General features: G+C 44.7%; 1 protein-coding gene across 4 annotated transcripts in view; it reads left to right on the top strand.

The window, feature by feature from the left end:
• The first annotated feature begins 81 nt into the window (after nucleotides 1-81).
• LOC117216814 overlaps nucleotides 82-24,605 on the top strand; it is a 75,723-nt gene continuing 51,199 nt past the window's right edge. For 2 of the 4 annotated variants that reach the window (XM_033463870.1, XM_033463863.1), the window contains exon 1: nucleotides 82-193. The gene's annotated coding sequence lies outside the window, so the exon portion shown is untranslated. Of the gene's footprint in view, nucleotides 194-17,910; nucleotides 18,095-24,605 lie in introns of all 4 variants that reach the window. The other 2 variants (XM_033463866.1, XM_033463869.1) reach the window with 2 other exon arrangements.

The raw sequence follows: 24,605 nt of genomic DNA, 5'->3' as shown, positions 1-24,605 counted from the left end.
TTCCGTGAAACCGACAACCGGGCATTGGGAACGGAAAAAGACGCCGGGTGTTGTTTTTCCGTTGACGAGACCCGCACGGAACGGAGTGCGTGACCCCGCGTGGTGTTTTCTCTCTCTGCTCTCCACGTTATTCTTCCCTCGGTCACCACCACGTTAAGGACCTCGACAACGCAGTTAACCGATACGTGAGAACGTGAGTACGCACTATATACTTTATTAGATTCACGCGCATCTCGACTGTCTTTCCGTCTATCACGCACACGGTCCCAACGTTAGATCTTGTTTTTTCCTGCCTGCATGGCATCGTCTGCCATGTTAGACCGGCGTCTCTTTCTCTTTCTCCCTCTTTCTCGTTGTCCCTCTCTTTTTACTCTCTCTCTCTCTCTCCCTTCTCGCGCCGTCCCCCTTCCTCGTGCTCCGTGTAAACGCGCTCTCTCCCACCTCCGCTCGTATCTCGACAGGAGCGTCGACATGAATTTTCCGATTGCGAATTTTAATGTTAATATATAATGACGGTCGCAATCACGATGTTGATGACAGTCATGCTGTTGGTAAGGAACGACGACGACGCCGCCTGTCAACTAATCTCTTGCCTTCATTGACGTGCTGCTCCTGTATTTTCGCTGTTTGTATAATTCGTTGCTTGTTACGTATATGTGCTACGAGCATCCGTACGATTGAACAAAGAACGCTAGAGAGGGAAAATAAACAGGAGCGAGAAAGAGAAAAAACGAGCACGTATTCGTAGGACAACAAAAGTTAATACAAAACATCGTGCCCCCGTAATTCTACGCGAATGTACATGATTTCTTCGACCTTTTTTGTCTGTTTTCGAAATGATACTCTTCGCGGAAGTCGTGTGTACTTTTCAGAACAGACATAACCTTAAACGATCGAAGAATGAATACATACACCTGACCGGTTTATGGGTATACCTTTGAAGGCATAGGCGCGGTTCTTAACACTTGGACGTTACCGACGATTCAGCACGTGTACACGCGCGTTCGATGCTCCAAGATAGTGCATCTAACTGTAACCAATCAAAGCAACTGGAGATTTGTTTATTTCGCGTGCTGGCGCAAAAGCGCGGGAAGCGGGAGGGTTCGAATCGAACCGCGAGACGCAACATTTTTATAGCCGACGTATTCACGGGACTTTAAAATGTTCTAAAAGAAGTATTATACACTTTCAAACAGAAATTGCGTCTCTAAATTGCGAAATTTTGAATCAGAATGATTTCAAAATGACTCATCATTACGAATCAGATTATTTTCCATGAATAGTGCCGCGTAGTAACCGAGGACGATAGTTAATTCTATGCTTATCTTCGCGCGGAAATTTTTCGTTCTAGGAAAACTTCTAATCAGTTTCGCCGTTTTTGCAAAAACCAAACCGCTGTTGCAACTTTTATAACAGCCCGATATCGCGTTACGCGTACGTTTTTCATTTTTTTTTCTATTTCTTTTTTCTTTTTCTTTTTCTTTTTCTTTTTCTTCTTCTTTTTCTTTTTCTTTCTTTCTTTCCTTTCCGCGTGACGTATATTATGTTCTCGTGAAATCTGATAGAACGTTAAATGTCTTTTTGCGCGGATGATCGGCAACGCTGTACTTATCTTCGAAATACACTTTGTCGCGCACAATCGAAGAGCGAAAAAGAGTTTTATCAGAGGAAAAATTGAATCGCGCGTCCATTCCCTTGGCTCGCTCGTTAAAACAGACGTCTACGTTACGCGTGTCGTTTTTTTTTTTTTTTTTTTGGGAAACAGTAGAAAATTATGAAATCCTATTATGTGAGGCGTATTTTTCATACGTGCTTCCTTTTTTCCTCCGTAGGAATTGCATTATCTCATTCGCGTACCTCGCCTCAGTGGTTCCATTGACGGTGCGTCATAGCGAATTATTAAACTCTTCGAAAAAGAGCAATTACTTGACGTCATTGCAGACACGTGGAGCAGAGCGCGTTAGTCGTAGTAATTTATGTCATCGCCGGCGCGGAAATGGGTTTTTCCAAAAATAAAATACGACCGAACCGATCGCCGTTCGGCCACACATCGGAAAATTACCGATTGACATCATCGAATCTGTGCATTTTTTCAAAATACTTTCCAAGTTAGCCGTGGGAAATCGACGCTTTTCATGTCTTCATGAATTTTTATGGATTTCTTCTTTTCTCTGAAAAAATAAAGTAAGAATCGATTGCTGTATTTGCATCGAGAAAAGGAGACATAGCTAGAAGCGCTTCTGGCGTTTTCACGAATCGATTTCACGATCATTTTTAATCTTTGTAAAAAGTCGCGACTATGCAAATAATAAATTAGAATATAAATTGCATTCACCAAATGAGAATATAAATATCGTCGTTTGTTCCTCTTGTGTACGTTTCAGACGAAACGAGATATATCATTTTCTGAACTCAAGCGAAATGAACGCGTAATTTTGTTATATTTGAGCTTTACGGGGTTTGTAAGTTTAGTAAACTCTGATTCCATCGTATAGTTAGCTCGTTAGCCGTACTTGTCTGCCATCGAGATTAGAAGAAACCGACGAACAACTTTGAACATTTGTATTTATGTCCCCGATGTTTATTGTAAACGCCCTTTCTTTTTTCACCATCTTAACGTCGACCAAAATTACTCATCTATTCTTCTTGTTTTCAACATAGTTTCACACGGCCGTTTCGCATATTTTTCCATCGATTAGTTTGAATATTAAACGGCTAGCTACGTCAAAAATCAGTGGGAAAAAATTTCCCCGGCGAGTAATAGCGAGGAACGTGTGGAAAGGAAAAAAAATGTGTTACGTTGTCGATAATTGCAACTATGATACAATAACAGTGTAGTAGTAGTAGTGGTAATAATAGTAACTGTGAGGATTCAAAGATCGATCATAAAAAGAAGCACGCAAACACAATTTGATTGATCGATAAGAGTAAGAACGATATGGAGAACTCACGCAGCCATGTGATTTCGTTGCATGCCAATGTATTATGGGCTTTGATTGTCAGACTGGTATAAACCTGATGTTACGTTTTACGCACTCCTCGACATCAAAAAGATTGCTAGCGATCCGACACGGAAGGATCTCGCGAGAATTTGGCAACCATTATAGCAACGTCGCAAAGAGACAATGAATTGTTTATTCCAAATATAAAATTGCTCCGACCTTTATTGCCAGTGAATAACAAACTATGTATTTATATCGATGGAATATACAGGGTGGTTGGTAACTGGTGGTACAAGCGGAAAGGGGGTGATTCTACGCGAAAAAAGAAGTCGAAAATATAGAATAAAAATTTAAAAGAAAAAAATTTTTTTTTTTAATTTTTCCATAGAGACAACGATCTACAGTGAGATCCGTTATAACGTACCGCACGCGAACAGAGCGAAAATTCAAAATCGATTTTCTCGAAAACAAAGCCTCAAACGAAAAAATTTTATTCTATATTTTCGACTTTCTCTATTTTTTCGCGTAGAATCCACCCCTTTCCGCTTGTACCACCAGTTACCAACCATCCTGTATATATACCAAAGAGTTTATAAAATGTTCGGATATCTGTAGAAATCCTTTACAAATAATATACTTATATAATATATAATAATAGTAATAGTATAATATACTTATACAATAAAATTGAGAAACGAAGTTAATCAGTTTCGACTCAAATGTGTTGTAACTTCTACGTACATCTTCAGATTAGTTAAAAATTTGGCATGATTATTAATCAATTTGTTGATATAATCGTGACGGCCGTGTTTCATAACAATGCTAATGAAACTTCAAAATGTTTTATATAGTCGAACATTTTCTATGGTAAATGTTCCATTGTAGATAGATGCAGTGTCTCTGTGAACATGGTGGGGATAGGAGTCAATATCGAAGATAAGCGTGCGAACGTCTTGACTCGGCCTCGTTCAATCTTTTTCCGTGCGTTGAAAAATGTGTTTTCTCTCGGTTGCTCGCGGCCAGCTGCACCGATCTTCCCTCTCGCGTGTATATACGCGTATTTCTGTAACGGGCGGGATAGTGACCCGCGTAAACGTTCGAAACACTTGATATCATTTGCGTCGCCTTTCGTCCCATTGTTGAAAACATCGCACCGACAGATAATTAGCTATATCGTTTCTCTGTTATCATTTTTATTTGTCGCGAGTGCATATACTTTGTTTCGCGGTATTGTCCGTGTGTAAATATTAAACGAAATGCGATATACTCGGTGCGCGTCAGCGGTCCGTTACGAGCATATGCACGTAGGGAATTTTCGGTTCTTAATTTCCGTCGACGCGTGCGAAACCAACGCTGTAAATATTTGCATCGTTTCTATTTTTCTTCCCTCTCGTATGTATCTTAAATTGAATTTTCTAACCTGTTTAAGTTCTAATATTACAGGATAATTTACGGTAAACTGCGTACTCGACTTCTCGAACGTCCTCGACACGTTTCGAGTATTGCCATTTTTTTTTCGCTTTTTTACTCGCGTCTCTAATGCTAACTTGTAAGAGTGATTTATACTTTCGTTGTTACCAGCATCTTTTTCCTAGTAAATACTAATAATCCGTGACGAACGCTGGTCACCAGTTTTGTTTCTAAGGCCGCAAGAAGCTTAGATCTTTTTTTTTCCACTACAATTTCTATTTACTAGGAATTTTCTGTTTCGTCGAATTGAAACCGGTTAAGTATCGTGCGTCACCGAGATGTTTTGAAGTCGATAAGAAAAATATAAACTTATTCAAAAAGCTTCGTACTTGTTATATCATATCATGTGTAATTCATCAGTTTTTTATTAAGAGCGAATTAATTTTGTACGCAGTACAGTGACAGTTAAATTCTTTCTCGTGTTTTTAATTCGCCACGATCGGATTTTTCTGCTTGCACTAAATTGTCTCGTTTAGATTTTTTAAACATAGTAATTATTATGTAAACGGCTCGTTTACACGTGTCGTTTTATTTATTTAAATATCGCTGGCAGCGACGTCGTTGAGTAATTGAACAGCGATACGCGTATACTGGAACTTGTTACATTAAGAAATTGGTCGTAGACGATAGGGTACTTAAGCATCACCAGTGAATTGTCGCTTTGGACGAAAGGCCGTAAAACGCGGGAGATGATGAAACCGAGCGAGAAGTAGATCGAATTTCAAAACACAGCTACTGTCGTCGGTTTGGTTTTCTCTCCATCACGGTGCGTCCGGACAAAAACTTCAAATTCCGTAGCGAGGTAACGCCACAGGCGAAATTGTCAGTATGATTAATACCGACGAAGGCAAAACTAACGTTGGCGTGGCCACCTATGGAAAAGTCGATAACTAACAAAAAATAGTGCCACAGAGTGTGGAATCAAGAGAAATTGAGCCGAATCATGAGTCGTTCGTCAATTTATGTACGCGTGAAAGTTAGTATCGCGCGCGCGCGCGCGCGCGCGCACGCCGCTAATACTTTTTTCGCCATAGCGAAACCTCTGGAACGGTTTTCAATTTATTTCATGGATTTCTCTGCTACTCGTTTAGAAATATCATCGCACCAATATCAACGTAGATTATTCTTTTTTTTTCTTTTTTTTCTTAGGCGATGATTGAACGTGTAGGGAAAAAAAAAGACTGTTTGCAAAGTAAAATTTCTAAAATTATTGCAATTTAGTTCTTACAAGATGGCAGAGAAAGAAACCTATTTGCACAAAAAGAGAAACGGATGTGAAAACGGCGATAGGTGTTTGAAGTTGGAGAATAATTAGTCCTTTTGACTCTACGATTTCTAGATTTTCCATAAAATTGTCGACGGCTATACGAGAAGCTTTCCCACGTGTTTCATGGAATTCCACTTTCACACGGTATAATTCCTTGAAATGATACTCGTGCGTGTTGAATGAGTAGAACGAGTAGAAGAACCGCGGAGACAATTAAACGTCAATAAGATAGTGGCGCGATGCGCGAGTAGGGAATAAGGTGTCGAACCGTCTATCCGAGAAACATGGCTAATCTCCGAGAAGGAAGAGAGAACTCTCGGGTTGTTGCATGCTCGAGGATGTCACGATGCGCCACGGAGAAATCTCTTTGATTTTCACACGTTGCGTCCAAAACAGTATTCAAGCGACGTTCGCACGACGCGGCCGCAAACCGAATTGATTTCCCCCCTTCTTCTTTTTTCTAGCTGGTCCTGCGTTTTTCAATCTTTTCTCTATTCCGCCCTATTTTCTTTCATTTATATTTTTACTCGTTTGTTTCCTCCGTTCTACGACTTATTTATCTTCGTTCTTTTTTCCTTTGTTTCTTTAATTTGCAAAAACCACCGATAAGAATGATTCATGGATCGTAAAATACAAATTATCGGGTACAAAAACTTTGCTGCGAACGAAACAATATCGGATGGCGCCGTGTACGGTTTTATACGGCAATATACACAGGCCTCCTTAGTTAACCGTGGAAACAGCAGTTTCATTATTTTTTTGCGCCGTCTTCGTTTTTCTTCATTCGGTTCCAAATATTTAGTTATTCTCTCGTGACAGCCTGTACGATATAGGTTCGCTCATAAGGTAAGAAATATGGGTTATTTCGAGTATTTGAAGGATTCCTGCAGAATAGGATTTCGCCATAAAATTACTGGCAATACCGCAAATTATTTTACGTCAGCGCAGTTTTATAAACAGAAGGAAGGGTAACTTATACCGCTGGAAAGATTCTAAAGCCGAGGTGTCAAAGGAGGCCACTTTAGAACAATGAAGCTCAGGACTAAAGCTAGGGAATAATCATGGCCCTATGACGTGCCATAAAGCGCACCAGAGCTTCTCATTGCTTACCTATTTGACACGCACTTCTCGTACTTCTTTGCTGTCTTAAACAAAGTATTCTCTTCGGCGTGTCGGGAGAAAGGGCAGTTTTTGTTAGGAAAGTAAGGGAGATTCGGGGAAAGAGAATGGAAAAAAAAACGAGAAAGGGAAAAGGAAAATGTCGTTAGTTATTCCGTAGCATTGTTGCGTTCGTTCGAAACACGGGCTAAAGAATCTTCTACTTAAAAGTTTCGTAATTTCAGCAGAGAGTAAGTTCCCGTGAAAAGGTGGGAAGGTTTTCGGTGAAATTGAATTAATAGGTGCTCCATGACTGGAGGTCAGAAAATAATTGTAAACGAAAGAGAAACTACGTTCCCTTGTATTTCTAGCGAAACTTTTGCCTCAAGTGCTTCTAATTGTTATTCGAAGATGGAAAATTATGAGAAAAATACGCATCTTTCTTAACTCGTGTCGAGATGAAGAAGAAAGAAATCGGAAAACGAGTATGTATATTTCAAACGTGTAGAAAATTCTGGTTTGCTATAGTAGAATAGGTTGGAATAGGTTCTCGGAAACGGATACCCGAAGTCAATCTTCTTTTTATCGACCAGTTAGTTCGTGCACGTTGAGGTGCTTATTAACGAGTCGAAGAATCTCGGCTCCTTATATTTTTTCTGGCATAGGAGGAGGAACGGAACAGTCGGCGATTCGCACAATCCCATACGAAGGAATAAAAAGTAGCGACCCTCGAACACAAAGGTGTTCTCCCTGAAAGTAACCACTCTGGCAGATCGTAAAACCGAAAAAAAACCGCAAGTAGGAGTTACTGCGTGTCCTTGCAAGTAAGGAAACTTCGCTATCGAACAAAAGTACGAAGCTTTTTTCCTAAAAAAAAAAAAAAAAAAAAAAAAGGAGGAGGGAAGGGGGAGAATAACGATTTCACTGTCTTTGGTGAAACCAAGGTAATATTTCGAGATTTAAGGTAAAATAAAAAAGAAAAAAAAAGAGGAAGATGCGTTGGTCGAAAAAAGTGAAGGGATTACAGATCGTAAGAAGTCAGCTTCGATCCGATCGTGACTCTTCTATAGGCCTGGAAATCGACTGGATTCGCTGGCAAGCGTAGCTCGTTAGAACGTTTGACGACATAATTACAAAGGATCGATAATAAGAAACGCGAGCAGCTTCCTGTAGCGTAGTGAGTCGGTCGCTTTTGCACCGAGATGCCACGGCACATTAACCGAGCAGCTTGTGTCGCGTTATTAAACAGAAGCAGAAGATCCTCCTTGAGCATGGAGGATCGGTTTTTCCGCGTAAAGTACCGTTGATAATGGGACAGATCTTGAAGGGGTTATTGTACGGCTGGATGGATATGGCGATGATATCGAAATACACGGTTTGTTCTACCAAGGAAAGAAACTGATGGACATGGTCGCACAACTTCTGCTACGTAAATTCACAATATTTCTTTGAATTTCGATCGTTTTTCGAAACAGTCTTGCACTTCGTTAGAAATGTCTAATTCCAGTTAAATGTCTACCTTCGGATAGTTTCTGACGCGAGAAACGTAAAAGCGTGAAAAATCGAATCAATTTCCGAGAAAGGAAACAAGCTCCAAAAAGCCACGGCTCGTACATATTTCAGCGTGCTGCTCGAGTCGCAGTCAATGGAAACGTCCATCGGCAAACGTTCCGCCTTAATTAAACCGCTCGATGGACGCGGTGTTTCGCAGTATCGTGTCGTTGTAAACGCGTGTATCACGACTTTTATCGCGAGTCGAAATTGAAACGACACCGCGCGCGATTATACGCGGTAAATTGAATCCCGCGATCCCGGGATTTTTCGAAAACAGACGCGCGGAATCGACAGGTGCTCGCATTCGTTCCAAATGAATTTCATGGCGAGCGATAAACACGTCGATCGCCGTGATTTCGCGCTCCATTTTATTTATTTGTTTATTTAAACGAGTGAGAAAAAGCCGCGGGTTGGTATAAAAAAAAAAGAGAGAGAGAGAACTACGGCATAAAACGCGATTCGATGAAACCATTTTGCGCGTTAACTGGAAAGCGCTGTCTTGAAGGAAGGTTTGATCTTTTTACTGTTAATTGCCATCCCCCTCTTTTTTTATAAGAATTCCATTGAAGTTTTATTCGAGGGATTTCATCGAAATCTCGATTTCTACTCTATTGAAAGTTTGATATACAAATAGAAGAAACGATATTTTTCGAAAACGCCTATTCAGATGTCGCAGATTTTCGTCCTTAAACGACATCGACAGCCGAGTGGAACAATTTTCTCTTTTTTCCTATTCGAGGTAGCCGCGAGCTGGCTCGCTAAAAGCAAAACTTTTCCCATTTAACTGGTACCACCTCTCACCGGCTCGCGAGGGGGACGTAATGCCGTAAGATTTATAGAAAAGCATGCCGAGGCTGATTTTTCGAGATAATAACTTCTCTCTTCCGCGACTGTTTGCCGATCGCTACGCAGACGTTTTTCTTACTTTTGAAGGGAGGGGCGGAGGGGCGGAGGGGCGGGGAAAGGCGTCGAAAATCGGACTTGCAGAATTTTAACCTTGTTTTATCTTAAAAGGCGAATAGCCTTCCACCGCTTGCCTCTCAGACATCTTTCTTCCCTCGAATCTCGGACACTTCGTTCCGAGCTTCTGCAAAGTTTCCTCTACTTGGTTACTTTTTCTCGAGAGATTCGTCTCGTCTGAAACACGAAACTCAATTCGACATCTATCGGAGCTGGTCGAATGCAAAATCTCGCAGCGTTTCAACCAACTAGGTAAATTGCAAGTCCAAAAGGAAATCAGGATGCGAGAATTCTCTTTTTCCCTGATTCTTCCTACAGTAAGGATCGCAGGACGTAAACACGATAAGTATATATATATATATATTTTTCTTGATTTTCTGGTTTTAAGTGTTACTTTCCTGTAAAACATAGATAAAATAAGATTTATATCGCGTTTCTCCCCTCCACTGCTCGATTACTCAGAAGAAAGCCGTGCAAGCGTCGAATACACCCGCGAAAGTAGCATTTATAATTACACCGATAATTACTGAAATTTCTTTCGAATATCCTGGACAGACCACCGCCGATGAATACCGACAAAAGTCTCGGCGTCGGCTATTAAAACGGCAGCAGGAAGGAACCGTCCACGAAATAACTTTTATTACTGAATCAAGTACGCAGAAACTTGATAATCCTAAGTAAACAGAGGGTTAAGGGTCGCGTTTCATGCACAGAGAAAGACCGAGAAGGAAGGGGAATAAGTATGGGATGGAGGAAGAAAGCGAACGAACGAAGGAAAGAGAGTGAAGTGGTGAGCGTAGAATACGTGGGACATGGGCCAGTGTTTGTGCGTGCGGGGGTAAAAAGCCGCGGAGGGGGTGACTGTCGCGAGAATAGCGAGGTTGCGAGGGAAGACCGGGGGTTGCATAGGCTTCGATGGCTAAGGGACGTATACAAAAGTATGATAAAGGGGTTGGCTGGAGGGGTGGATCGCGGAAGGGGTGTTCTCGGTGACTCGTCGGAGAAAACGGTGGGGATGGCGCGGCGGTGCGATGGGGGGCAGCCCGGTGACGGTGCGCTAGGTGGTGGAAGTGGAGAAAAGGGATTGTTTGAGAGCATCGACGACCAGACGGGGCCACTTGCCTCCGTTCGACACCCTCTTACGCGCCTATCCGCCCCGCCCTGCCCCGCTCCCCACTGACGTCACGGACCAGCACACTTTTAAACGAATAATGCAAATTGATTTTGCGATTGTCGTCGCCGTCTACGCGGCTAGATGCCGAGCACCGATGCCTCTGTCGTGTTGAAAGACAGCCTTTGTTCCAGCCACCTGGAGAAAACTGTCTCTTCTCTCTCCCTCTCTCTCTCTTTTCTCTGAATGCCACTCTATGTCTAAGTACGGCTAACGAAACCCGTGTTTTTTTTTATTTCACCCTCTAATAAACCGATGCGAGAATTTTCAATCGGATCGTAGGGAAAAGTCATCGGGAATGGAATTAGTAATTACGTACTTGGAAATTATATGTGCTTTGGTGCGTATTCTCGTCGAATTTTGCATATTGATGCGTAGATTCTTGCTTTATGATTTCGTTGAAAAATTATTCAAACCAGACTTGACTAATCACTGTCACAGTATCGACAAATTGTAGAGAATTTTTGAATGATAATTCCCAGTCTGAGGAAGCGCGATTATAATATGTTGAATTGACATCGTAATTTATGTAGCTTGATTATGTGCAAAGAGGGAATAGAAAATCCAGTAATAGTAGGTTTCCTTAGTAAAGGTCAAAATGCCATGACGCTTCCGAGTACTACGCTTACAAGTACATATGTACGTCAGTAACTTTTCAATGACTACATCATTTTATACTTTTTCCTTTTTTCTTATTTACTTCTGCACAACTTCATTGTTGAAGTTGCCACGTGTAGATTGTTCCATTTGCAATTCTAGTGTTTCTTGCTCGTAACAAATACAATCGACTTTTACGTTTATTCGTGCATTGCTTACGATATATGTAGACTGTAGAGCCCTGGAGAATCAGCGTGACAATATTTGCGGACAGACAGGATGGACAACCTCTGTAGAATCACGCAATTTATTTAGCGGTCTCCAAGACAAATTTCTACCGATTTACTATTTCTTCTTGTTTAATCGGGATTAGATTAGTCACGAAACAAGAGAAACGTATTATAAGATTAGCCAACTTGGATGATATAATGTTTTCCACGTTTTGATCGACGTGTATCTGCAATTTCCTGCTTTTCTGGGAATATTTTCATGCATACGATGACACTCGCGACCTTCGATCGACCCTAGCGCATTCACACACTGGATTTGCACGCCCGCCTCGAAACGACAAAGAGGGTACAATCGAAAAGGCTTGCCGAGACGCCATTATCTGCTCGTGTCGCGTCAAAATTAAAATTTATATGGTGTACGGCGAAATGGTGCGATGCATCACTTCGAGCTCGTGTAACGATGGACAAAAGAACCAAGCGAACACGACAAAAATTCTTTATTAGGTCTGGAGGCATCGGTAATGAGAATTTGAAAGCATCGTGCGAGATCATTCTGCCCCCTTTAATCAAAGTATTCTATTCTAGTATTTTTGCATTTTTCAGGATACGCTCAGACTGCTACGTACTTGAAATATTAATGAACAAAACTTAAAGTTTTCTTTGGTTTAGAAATGACGGATAGAAATTGTGACGATTGTAATTTGTTCAAAGCTTTCGCGCGTCATACTTGAATAAAAATTCGTATACGATAGCCAGTACACACGCATGAAGCGTTCGTTCAAAAATCAATTTAGCAGAAGCTGGGTGGCACTTAGCTGTGCATTTCGATCTCCAGTTAAAAACATTTTCATCCGGTGTAAATAAATTTCAGTAAGTTACGCGTACCTGAGCTGAAAACGAGATAGATCGACCACGAGTCGAGAGTCATAAAGAACGGAAAAAGACTTGACAAAATGACGCTGCGACGAGTGTCATCGAGTACCGCATACGATGATCGCTATAAACGAGACTAAATTGTACACTCGTTTCGAGCACGGTTTTTACGAGGTTCGATTTGATTAATTATTTAAAAATCGTCGAGATACTAGGGCCGTTTTAAAATCAACTTTTCCACCATCAAACACCGGCGATGCAGGAACCGACGAATGATATACAAATCGCGTCGCTGTTAACGCGTTCCGACAAACCTTCGTTATCGTATTCCCGATTTGATGTCTCCAGAAACAATGTCGGATCGATGATACGATACATCGATTACATTAGGTCGTCGTATATGAAATACCGCTTCTCTGAAGTTTCATTTTGATAGACCTAACGTCACTCGCTAAACCTTATCGAAGAGTTTTTTGACGATGTCTTACGTTTTATCTTCCTAATATCAGATCTTTATAGTCGTATGAAAGTACTACTGAACGATACGAAACTTGATACTTTGGTACTTGGACTTAATTAATTAGTTTGTCAATGCTATAAGAAATACAGTGATGTGGCAATACTTTTTGTATCCACCGTAGAAATGGCGCAACTATCATAAGATTCGAGTGGAAACGTTATACGAAACGTTGTGCGTTCTCGTGTTCGGTGAAAAGGTATCTTATAATCTTTACACCGTGTGTCTCCCGTGTCTGTCCGCCGTTAAAAGCCCTCCGTTTCGCAATTCCGCGAACGCCTGTCGCTCAGTTTCCTCCGATCCCTTCGGAATTTCAAGTATGCAATAATTTAATCCTTGGCCGTTCCTTTATTTCCGGCGCGGCAGAGTAGAAAGGTTAAATAGATTAATTGCTTAGGTCGGGATCGATCGAATATGACAGAGGGGTGGTTCTCTTTTCTCTACCGCCACCACCGCCGCCCCCTCTTTATTCTTTTTTTCCTGCGCCTGGAAATTGCTATCGCTTTGAGAATTAAACCTGGACTCGGTTCACTCGCTGCGAACGAACAAAAGGTAGTGGGGGAGGGGGGTGGAAAGGCGGAAAGACGAGGGAAGAAGACTGGTGAGGGGGGGGGGCTGGGAGAAGGCGGTAGGACGCCAAAGGGGGCAAGTGGGGGAAAGCCATAACGATGATGCTCGTTATTCGAAAAAGAAAGAAGAAAATATATCGCTGCCGAGGACTGTGATGAACGAGAAAGCAGAAGGCTGCCTGATATCGTTTTTTCGCTTTAATAAATCCCTCCTCCCCCTCTCTGTGCACTTTTTACTTCTACGATTTCATTCCCATGGCTTTCGAACGGGTCGACTACGGGGTTACTACACCGAAACCGCCGCAAAGAGTCATATCCATCGAGTCGCATTGCAGAGTCGTCGTAAGAAAGGAGCTGCCTCCCTAATCAAAATTCCTTTCCGTAACGCGATAAGATACGTCGCGCCGCGCCGTTTGGTAAACGCGTCCTGTCCTCAGAAATGGAACGCCACCGGTTCCTCGCTTCGTCGTCTCGCTTTATCGGAAGTTTCGAAAAGAGTTTCCTACTTGGTAGCTCCATTTTTTTGTTTGCAGAAGCTTTATGTAACCGTATGTTCGAGGCTTTGTGGCTCATCCAGTAATTCTTTTTTTTTGCTTCCACGTGTATACACGAGATAATCTACTAATGATTGTGATAATGGTGCAGAAGCGTCACTAACGGATTTGCTCTCGGTGAAAGGACAAGCTAAATAAAGCGAAAGAAGGGGAAACAGTCTGCTTGCTTAATTGAACGGAATGGTCTTAACGTAACTCCCCTTGTTCGAGCGAAAATTGTGAAGAACGGTATTATGGTCTCCCAAATTTCGCGTTGATAACAAAACGACCTTTAAATCGATCGAATAACGTCGATGGTTGCTTGGGCTGTACAGGTAGTTTCGTTTCCCTTCTACGACGCCTGTAGGGCTTCTCTGGCACACGAAAAGGCCGGGAGCGGGACAACGCTTCACCACGACGAAATACAATCCTAAAGAGAGAAGAGCTTCTTTCCTGTACTTCCACCCGGAAGTCACACGCGCACCGCACCGGCAACAAGATACCACCGATCCATAGCGTGTTGAACTTATACTCGCTTTTTACTTGTCTCTGGTAGAATCGAAACGAATTTTATACTCCCTCGTAGCACATAACTCATAGACGTATTCTTGGTAAGCATGCTCGCCTGAAAATGTCTCTTTGTAAAACGCTAAGAAACGTAACTGGAATAAAAAATCTACGCTTTTCGGTGTAAAAGGCGCATTAATCCGCAAGTGAAAAAAAAAAGATATAGACAGGATTGTACGTGTGGTGGTAAAGCACGAGGTATAACGTTACAGGCCAACGTGCAGAGTTACACGGGCCACGCAACCTATACAGATCGCGCTGTCCGTGTAATACGAAACTGCAAGTAGTTTCTCCGCGAGTTCGTGACGATTAATCGCCGTCACGCACACCACACCTATCTATCGATGATTAACGAGCGGACAATTAGTCGATCCTATACGCTTGTTTATGGCCCGAAAATTAGTTGTACGCGTCTTATCGATGCGATCGTTCGCGTTGCGTCGCATCGGTGATTCGGTAATTACGAGCCTCATGGAATTCCGCACACACACACACACACATACACACCCGCCCCCTTTTCCACCCCTGTCCCTCTCGTCCACCCTCTCTCTCGTTGCAGACCTCTCGAAACGAAGAATCGATCCGCCGTTCGCGTCTCTCGGTTCGCTCCCCCTGAAAAAAGGAGGCAGAAGAATCGAAGAAAAAAAAAAAGAAAAATGAAAGAGAAAGAGAGGAGCGGACGGAGTAGGAGGAAGAGCCGTAGTCGTAGGAGGGACGGGTGTCGGCCGTGGAGTTCGGGGGCTCGAGACTCGGGACAGAGCTAGAGAGAGAGATAGTGTGAGAGAATGAGATCGAAGGGGGAAGGGTATGGAGTAGATCGCGAGTGAGCAAGAAGGTGATACGTAGTATGTACTCCTTCGAGCCAGCGCAAGATGGATTTCCGCGAACTTCGAGCGGGCCTTAACTCGCGAAAAATGTCAAAGTGAGTAGAAGAATAGGTGGTGGGCAGGGGCAGCAGGGGAGAGAGAAGAGTAGGATAGGAAGAGAGTGAAAAGGGTGACTGGTAGGTGAGGTAAAGGGGCGTAAAACGAAGCGTCGTCGTCGTTGTCGTTGCTCGCCGTCGCCGCCGCTACCACCGTCACATCTACGGTGCGTCCGTTGTCCGCTGTTCGCCGTTCCCCTATATACGTGTATCCGCGTGCTTAAGATCCAAAAGCGCGGCTGTCGAGGAGACGAAGGAGTGGGGATAGTCTCGTGGGGAAAAAGGCCGCGCAGAAGGAGAAAGAGGGAATTGCATGACGGAGGGACAGAGTCGATGGAGGGGATGATTGTCAAAACAGGGCTGCAAGACGCTACGAAAAATGTTCGTATTTATGGCACTATTTCCGCCGCTTCGAACCCCCAACCTCCGGCCTGCATCACCCACCCCCTCCCACCTTGTGCCTCGCCTTGTCTGGCCTCCTCGCGAAATCCTCTCTTCCCCCGTTTCTTTTTTACTTCCTCCTGCCGTCGTTTTCCAGAGTGCGCGGCGCGGCACGGCGGCCGTTCTTACTTTTCTTGCTTTTCTCTTCTCCTCTCTCTTCGCAGAGTAACCCCACCATGCGTCTTCCCGTGCCTCACTTCCCCTTCCCCCTTCCCGTTTCTTTCTATGTCGTTTACTCTACCCTACCTTCAGTCCCGATCCCTACCCCAAACAACCTCTCCCCACTATCGAGAGTAACCGACTCGCCGGCGGGAGTTTCCCCCACTTTTGCGGCGCCACTTTAATGTTACATTAATAAAAAGCAACAATCAATATCTTCCCCGTAAAAAATTTTAATCTATAACAGAGAGAATTCCGGCCCCTCCCGCATCTCCTACCACCGACCGACCTCTCGCGTTCTTCCTCGCGTGCGCTCTCTTTCACTCCATCCTCTTTCCTCTTTCTCTATTCCTCTCTTCGATTCTCTCTCACTCTCTTCTGCCTCCCGCCCTCTTGAGAAAAGCGCTGCTACGAACCGTGCCGAGTTCACAGTATCGTATCCAGACTGTACGGGTACCCTGTTGTCAGAGTCAACGACGCGCGAAGTGCGTGTTGTCATTTCACTTTTCACACCGGCGAGTGAAGGACCGCGAGCGGACCGCCCTTCGTCGTGTTGTTACACGTGCCCTTTTCTCGCGCCCTTCCGAGCGCTCCACGCTCACCCTTCGCGCGCCACCCGCCGCTTTCCATTCTGCGTTTCTTTTTTCGTCGCTCGGAAGTTAGACTCATCTTCGTTTTTTATTTCCCTCTGTGTCTCACACACTCTCTCTCTCTCTCTCTCTCTCAATCCTTTACTATTTTCCTCGGACTCCCCTCCCTTCCTCTCCATCCCTTTCCCTTTCCCTTTCTTTCTCTCTTTCGCTCTGTGCATCGTTCCGACTCGTTCACTCGCACACGCCAGTGACATACACGCGTTATATTCGTTCGGGGGGAAACGTGGTGCGTGCGCGTATTATACACACAACATACGGAAGTCGAAAATGTGACGAGGTGGGGTAGAGATGTGCGTGTACGGTCGCGAATCCGCGTACGTGTTTTAGGAAAAACGTGCTTGCAGCCTCTCCTTTCAGAGATCTCACGTATTCGGGCGCGACCACGTCGGAAGGGGAAAAAATACGCAACATAGACGATGGAATGAATAGAGAGCATTGTTGGTATCGTTTCTCGTGTATTGAACTCTCTGCATCGGAGTTCGCATCGATGTCGCAATAAAATTTACGTCGGCCGGGAGAGTTAAACGTGACATCTGTGTGTCGCGTCGGTGTTAAGTACGCGAACCGTTGAGCGTAAACGATTCCGATCGAATCTACTTAAATTTCAACGAGCCGAGTGAGAATCGCGCTCCGGCAGTCGCGCAACGAACGCTGACCTTTCTTATCGCTCGTTCGACGAATTGCTTTTCCGCAAAAGTTCACTCGAATATTTATCTCCGTGCGATTGGCCGAGATCGAAAGGAATACAAGCTACAAGCTCTGCGATTCTTCCCGTACGTTCGAATGGAAATCGAAATAGCGCCGTTCGGTTTCTCGCCACTCCGATTTTACATTCGTGTATAGTATATAACCATAACCGAGGGCACGAGCTCTCTCGACCTCCGTTTCTTCTTCCCGGACAAAAGGGTACAGAAGTAGCGGTGCGAGCAGGAGAGAAGACGCACCGAGCGAAAAAGGCGAAGGAAAGACAGAGAGGAAGAAAGAGGGAGAACGAGACGGATAACGCGAAAGAGTCAGGAGTGGGAAAGGGAGGGAGAAACAGCGGTCTCGCGCATCTCTGCGCGCGACGAAGGCAACTGAGCTTCTTCGGACCTCAAGAGACTATAGTCGACTATTTTAACTTGAACACTATGTTTTGCAGCGTATCTTGCCGCTGACTCGGCGGAAATCGTATATTGTTATCTCTGTTTTTTCTGTACGCGCCTGCTCTCTGCTGGTGACTTTCATTGATACCGTTGGAAACATTTTTTTTCAAACCCGCGTCCCCTCGCGTTTGTGCTGGTTAATTTTCGCCGTTCGATCGGCGATCGCATTCGGACCCGCGCTCACAGATTCACGAGTAGCAACCATTCAAACGCCAACATTTTTTGCGCGCGTGCTTTCGTAGAAAGTTTCGAAGAGTTGTGCCAAGTGTGTCGAGACCGTCTGTAGTTCGAATCAAATTTGTGCCGCGTGATACAAGCAACAACTGCAGAGTGATTCACTTCCGGACTCGAGGACTACGAGTCATCGATCATTCTCACAGCTAGGAAGTATCGTACAGCTTTGACAGGCGACTTCGACGGAACAACGTACGTAATATGTGATATTTATTTTTAATTGCCGTTTTCATAAGAACCAATTGAAATTAAAAACATATTTCCACCGTATGATATCGCCAGCTACGAAACCTTCTCGCGATATTTTCAATTTCTCCGGGTTAAAACGAATTCATGGGTGTTCGAAGAAAACGCGAACTTCTTAACAGGATGACATTGCACCGGGATCTCTCGCCCCTGGCCGTGCGACGCGTAGGTCAGGTTAGAAACTGTGCGAACGTTTCCGCGACGCACGTTGCTGTTGTGTGTGCCGCGCGGCGAGACAGAGAGCGTGGCATCGAGGCAGCACGGCGGAAAGATCGAGGCAGAGCCACGAACAACACAACAAGCGAGAGGGATAGATGTAACTACTGTAGAGGGAAAAGAAAGCGAAACGAGGCGCGAGAGTGAGAAAGGAAAGAGAGCACGCGGCATGGTCGTAACGTGGTAGCGTCGAATTCGTACGGGTGACTGAATGGAATGAGTCGTCTGCGGCAGCGCGGGGAAGGATAAGGGCCGGACCAATAGAGTCGAGAGTTTCGTCAGAGCCGTGAAAGGAGGGAGAGCGACGTCGTTGGAAGGGGCGAGCTGACAGACTTACACACGTGCGTTTGAACCTACGCTACGCGTACGCTCGTTGCGATCGCACAGAACATCATACGGTGCTGCTGCTCTACCAATCTTGCCTAACTGTTGAATTGATTCGGCGATACACGATTTCCGACCGATCGATCGATTCGTAGCATCGAACCGCGCTTACTGTCTAGTAAATTAGTTGCTGTTAGTTGATGATAAATTTATTATTTGAACGAAACGAATTATCGATAGCAGCATAGAATGTATCTACGCGTGTTGTACGAAATATTCTGAAATTTCGTCTGTTATTAGTACATCTTATAATGCTTTACTAAGCAACCGTCTAAAGAAATTGTAAGTTTCACGTACATTTTCAAATTGATTTGAAATCTTACGTTTCTCTTTACAGTGCCTAATGATATTCCGAATTCTTTTATGTATGATATGGACATAGAAGTTTTCTATAATAATTGTCTAAATATTTTCATGAGTCAACGTAAGTGACACATAGGAAGAACAAAAAAGCTTAGTAACACAGTGGATCGCACAGTAAATTCGTATTAGTCATACGAGTAGAGGCGGTGTCAAAGTTCATTCAGTAGTATCAGTAGCACTCGAGAGAGCGTCATTCCCATTGCTTGGCCGCGTGGTACGTGGCCCATACACACATGCACGCTCACACACGCCCGGAACTCGTTTATTCTATCTCTCCATGCGTACGTGCACGCTGTGGAAAACCAGCTGTGCGAATCGATTGGTCGAGGATTCGATTTTTCTCTTCCCCGTCGATGCTGTGGACTGATAACTAGTCACGTGACCAGATTTATTCAAAGGATTTACCAAGGAACATCCGCTACGCTGATTTCGATGAAAGTTCTACGCGTTTATACAATGAATATCAGATAAAGGGACGAGGATATCTTTTTAGCCAAGCAGTTTTAAATTTCATTTTCCCTCGCTCTCAGAGATTCGTTTCTCTGACGCTGTCTTCGAAACTATAGGGAACATGAGGAAACTTTTTGATAAATGTGTTATATGTCCTTCCTATAATTCGTCAGTGGAATAGAATCTTATTCCACCGAAACATTTGAAATTCCATTTACTACGAAACAATATTAAGGACCGAGATCTACTATTGGCCAGTGTTTTTGATAGATTTCACTTCGATTGTGAATTAATGCCGGAATCACACGCGATATAGGATATTTAGCGAAGATAGATTAATGATCACATGCGTTATGCACTATGTACGTATGCTGGAATACAATGGGATTAACAATGCATATCGATAATTGATTCCAATTATACATGGTAATTGGTGGCAAGAGTTCATGGTAAAAGCTCATGAATAATAATATCGACCGAGTATTTTTCTTCCTTCGTATACGATACGTCCGGTTATGATAGATGAAAAGGAGCGAGACGATTGACCACCAGGAAAAGTTGTGTAAAACGTATGCTTGTTATTTCAACAATCGGTAATTTTTAACGTAGTTTATCTTTGCCGATCGATTTTCTTGCTTAGCGAAATCGTGCAACACCTTTTATTCCATCGTCGATTGTTCGCAGACCGTCTGCCAGCAGAAGTGCTAGGTCATTGTATCTCGCATACCGCTGCCAGGATTTTATGACCTGTTAGCGACGATCGTGTACAATTGGAATACATCGTGGTCCGAAAGTAACAAACGACACGAAGTCGTCGGCGTTAACAAAAATTGCAAAAGTATCGTGGGAAACGAAAATGTTACGTAACGCGAAAAGTACGAGGAACGTATGGATTTCTAGGACAGTGGGAAAGGTTGCGAGAACTAAATTGGAACGCTTCTATTCTGGGTGGCGTTTGACGGCCATCGTTGTTATTCTCATTAAGCGTAGCGAACTCGAAGTAAAATTGTAAAAGGCACGGGTCATTCGGAGTCTTGGCGCGCAAAGGGAGAAGAGAGGCCTTGCTCTCTAGAGGAATGCTCTGCCGGATTGAGAACTCGGATCCATCCGGCCGGTCTCGAAAACCTGTTGCATTTTAACGACGCGACCGATTCTTTGGAAATCCGGCTGGTTGTGCTCGAACCAGCCAATATCACTCTTGGGAAAAACCCTTCTATGTCGTTGGGATTACCTACATTAACGTCGAGCAAACGCTCGATTATACCATGTTTTCTAATAATCGTTAATTTTCTTATGATAAGTATAGCAACGAATAAGACAAGCATGTGCAACGAGTGATCAAGTTATTTATAGGTTTCGTCCGCGTTTCTCTTGTCCTTTTCCATTTGTTTAATTGTTGTTGTATACGTCGTGGGATTATAAGCAAAGACAGCAAACAAACATATTTAACATAAAAGATGTAAAAGTGGTAAAAAGTCGATTCTTGGCACATCATCTGCCAACTATAGTTACAGAACACGATTACAACGATGACTGTGATGACTACGAAATAACATCAGACGTTGTACAACGTATATATACATACTCGTGCAGATGGTTGACACGAATAACGCGGCGAGGATGTCGCGCGATGCCTGGCGGTCCATGATTCATAAAATATCGAACGGAATCCTCGCAGGCCGCGTTTTTGCGGCATGCGATCATCGGTCATTGCATGTACGCGTTTCCGCGTTTCGGTTCACAGGATTTTTCTGGATCGATAGTGCTGCGGCGAAACAGAGTGGAAGAAGAGGGGGGAGGTTCCCCGGCGCATAAACAAACGTGTATGCATGCTTATTAAATACTTTAGGATACTCACGCGATGCCGTGTAATTTACGGTATAATTTAAAAAACGGTCGAGAGCCAGCGCGTAATCGTATTGCCGGCCACGATGCAAAAGCTCCGCGAACCACGCGCGCCGCTACCTTGCCCCCTTCTTATTTATAACGTGTCAATAGCGTATCGTATTACTTCCGGTTGTTAACACCGATCAATAGCGTATATCTTTCTTTCACGATAACCCGACTCGAGCTGCGCGTTCGCTTCGCTTAAAATCGTTTCTCGTCCAATTACACTTCTACGGCAATCGTTTTCCCTTCTTTTTCCAGAAATCTGTTCGGTTCAAACGGTTCTAACGTCGACTTAAACGGTCGTCCCCCTTTTTAAAATTCATTTCGCCGAAGAAGCCGCTCGAGCAGGCTCTAGAGAACGCGAACATCGCGAACCAGTATCGGGCAGCTGTTTACGAAACGGCTTCACAGGGCAAACAACGATCTCGTTCGACTCGATCGCTTCGAGTCGTGCTCGAGAACTCTAAAGCACACTTCCGCCGTTGATTCTGGCGTCATTAAGAGCGAGCCTCGGGCCCGACCAGCTCGAACTTTGCCGCCGCGGAATGCCTGACTCGTTGGATCGTTCCACCGGAAGTTCCCGTACTCTTTCCCGCTCTCGAGCTTTCAACTCGCGCCGCTACACTGGCCCAGGAAGGGGCGGCAAGAGGAAGAGGAGGGAACAGCAGGGGGCGGGAGTGTGTATGTGGCTTGCTCGGGTACGTGATACCCGCGAGATTCTGAAAAGGACAACCACGCTCGCGTCTCGCTTGCTTGCTTTTAGCGAGGAGACCGGATTAACCCGAAAGCAACCTCGTCTGACGAAGGACGTGGCCTAGTCCGTGTATCTTCGGCACACGGAAACGGGCCAATCCCTCGCGGATCATTATATTTTTATAATATCGCGGGCCATTTATATTTGGACCGATCCAAGTCTTGTTACCTTGGACGTCATTGAAATCGTAATGAAAGTTCACACGGTTAAATACAGATCGCTGTTTTCGAATGGTTCCTCCTCGTCTCTCCCTGCCTATTTACGACGATTCCTGTAGATGCGCCACAATGTACTTACATACGTATGTATTCGATTCAGTCTTATAACGACCACCGAAGGTTGTAATTCCTCCTCTCAGGCTCGTACTTGCCTCGCTCCGGGTTACTCGAGTATGTTGTCTTTGCTGTCAAAGGGTTAGTATCGAAGCTTTTAGTTACCGCGATTTTACTTTTTCCGAGTTTCTAGTTCACTCGATACCGAGAAATTGTGTTATTAAGCTGGGATGCGAGAAATCGCGAACAAGGGTGTTGTATGAAATTTCAAGAGATTTCTAGACGATGAAAATATAGTTTTTGTATACACATGCCACTGGCGTTCGACAGAGGGAAGAGCTCCTGTCGAATTCTAGGTTGTGCTATACAAAGGAAAGGATCGGAAGAAAAGCGTTTGTTCGGAGTCAGGTTGAAAAAGTTTGCCCCCTTTGACGAAATTGACTCGGACGAAATAGCTAAATCGAAGAGACATCCCGGCCGATTAGTGTAACGTTTCCTCCTGTCAGAGTCAGTGTATCGTACTCGAGCCTTTTCGCCACTGTACATCGACGGGACACCTCCGACCGATGCGCACGTATCCTATGGTGTATATATATGTGTATATATATACACATATATACATATATATATATATCCAACAAAACACCATAGGAGAGAGTCCAGGACAACGAAGAGTTAGAACGACACGGAGGTGGAGGCGGAGGAGATAGGTGGAGGTGGAGGAGAAGACGGAGAAGGACAGAGGTGATGGTGGTAGTGTGTGTGGTGGTGGAGAGAGGCAATGGTGGAAGATGGGAGATTTTACAAAAAGCGAGGCAGAGCGGCCCCTTTCGTCGCGCGGCCGCGACGGGCGGAAGGGGGGCGGGGGTGGGGGAGCAATGCGGGGGCTAGGGAGAGGGCGGACGACCTCGACGATGATACGACAAAAAATCAGATGCACGGCCATTGGCTGTTCTCAATTCGAATTATTGGCTTCCCCGGTCGCCGTTCGTCAGAGCCTCCCCGACCTTCTCGATACTCTTTCTCTCTTTCTAGCTCTCTTTCCCCTTTTCTCTTTTCCTCCGATCTCTCCTACCACTTTTCCCTCTGCCTGCTCCGCCACTGCCGCCACTGCGCCGCCGCCGCCGCCGCCGCCGCCGCTGCCGCCGCCGCTGCCACCGCCGCCTCTGCCACCGCCATCTCCTCCGTCGAGCCTCCATCTCCTCTCTCGCCCCCTTCGGGAATGGGCGCCGGCGAGAAGGGCCGAAAAAACTTCGAAAAAAAAATCCAATTTCGTTGCCATGGTGACCGGCGTGCGTTGACTTTGATAAAGATCCCCCGAACGAGCCACCTCCGCTTTTCTGCCTCCTCCGCCTCTTTCTCCTCCGTCTCCTGCTCCGTACTCTTCATCCTCCTTCTCCGCCTCCGCCTCTTGCTCCTCGGTCTCCTCCTGGCTGGTTCGTACCCTCCGCCACGACGCCGTCGCTTTCGCAGTTTCTCTGATTGTACGCACGCTCTCGTCCTCTCCTTGCCTGCGCTCTCGTTCTCGCTTTCTCTCTCTCTCTCTCTCCCTCTCTCTCTCTTTCTTTCTCTCACTCTATCATTCTCTCTCTGTACATGTACACGTGCACAAGCGAGCGATCGTTTCTACGTGGTCTGTATGTATGTACAGTGTGCGCGCGAGCGAGGGAACACCGGTGGATTCGTCGGCGAACAGCCGATATACGGAGGGATGGGGCCGCGAAGCCTCACGGGGGCTAGCGGTGCCGCGGTTTTGGTTGACCCATATCAAAAGGGAGGAGGTGCCCCCGGATGTTTCGCTGGCCGGACTCGTTGAGTGGATTGTTTGTTTCGGGCATCGACTATCGGGGAAAAAATGTTATTTACATGGCAGAGAAACGTTACCACAGCCGAAGACACAGGCCGACTTCTCCTCCACTTTGGCGTTGTGCGCCAAGGATAAATGCCGAGAGCGCCCGATAAAGGCCAGATCTATTTCCAAGAGAAACGTCTGCCTTTCTCGTCTTCCCTTCTATAGGTATAACGAAATAAGAGAAACGCGAACGTGATCGCATCGGTTCAAAGTCCTATGACTTTTCGGTGTACCGAGCGATGTAATACGAAAACTATATAGCCCTCGACAATGTTT

Source organism: Bombus bifarius, unplaced genomic scaffold (assembly GCF_011952205.1).
Source record: "Bombus bifarius isolate JDL3187 unplaced genomic scaffold, Bbif_JDL3187 scf7180000007973, whole genome shotgun sequence".
NCBI classification, from domain to species: Eukaryota; Metazoa; Arthropoda; class Insecta; order Hymenoptera; family Apidae; genus Bombus; species Bombus bifarius.
The sequence above is the reverse complement of the archived record's forward strand: the minus strand, read 5'-3'. Positions and strand labels throughout refer to the sequence as shown.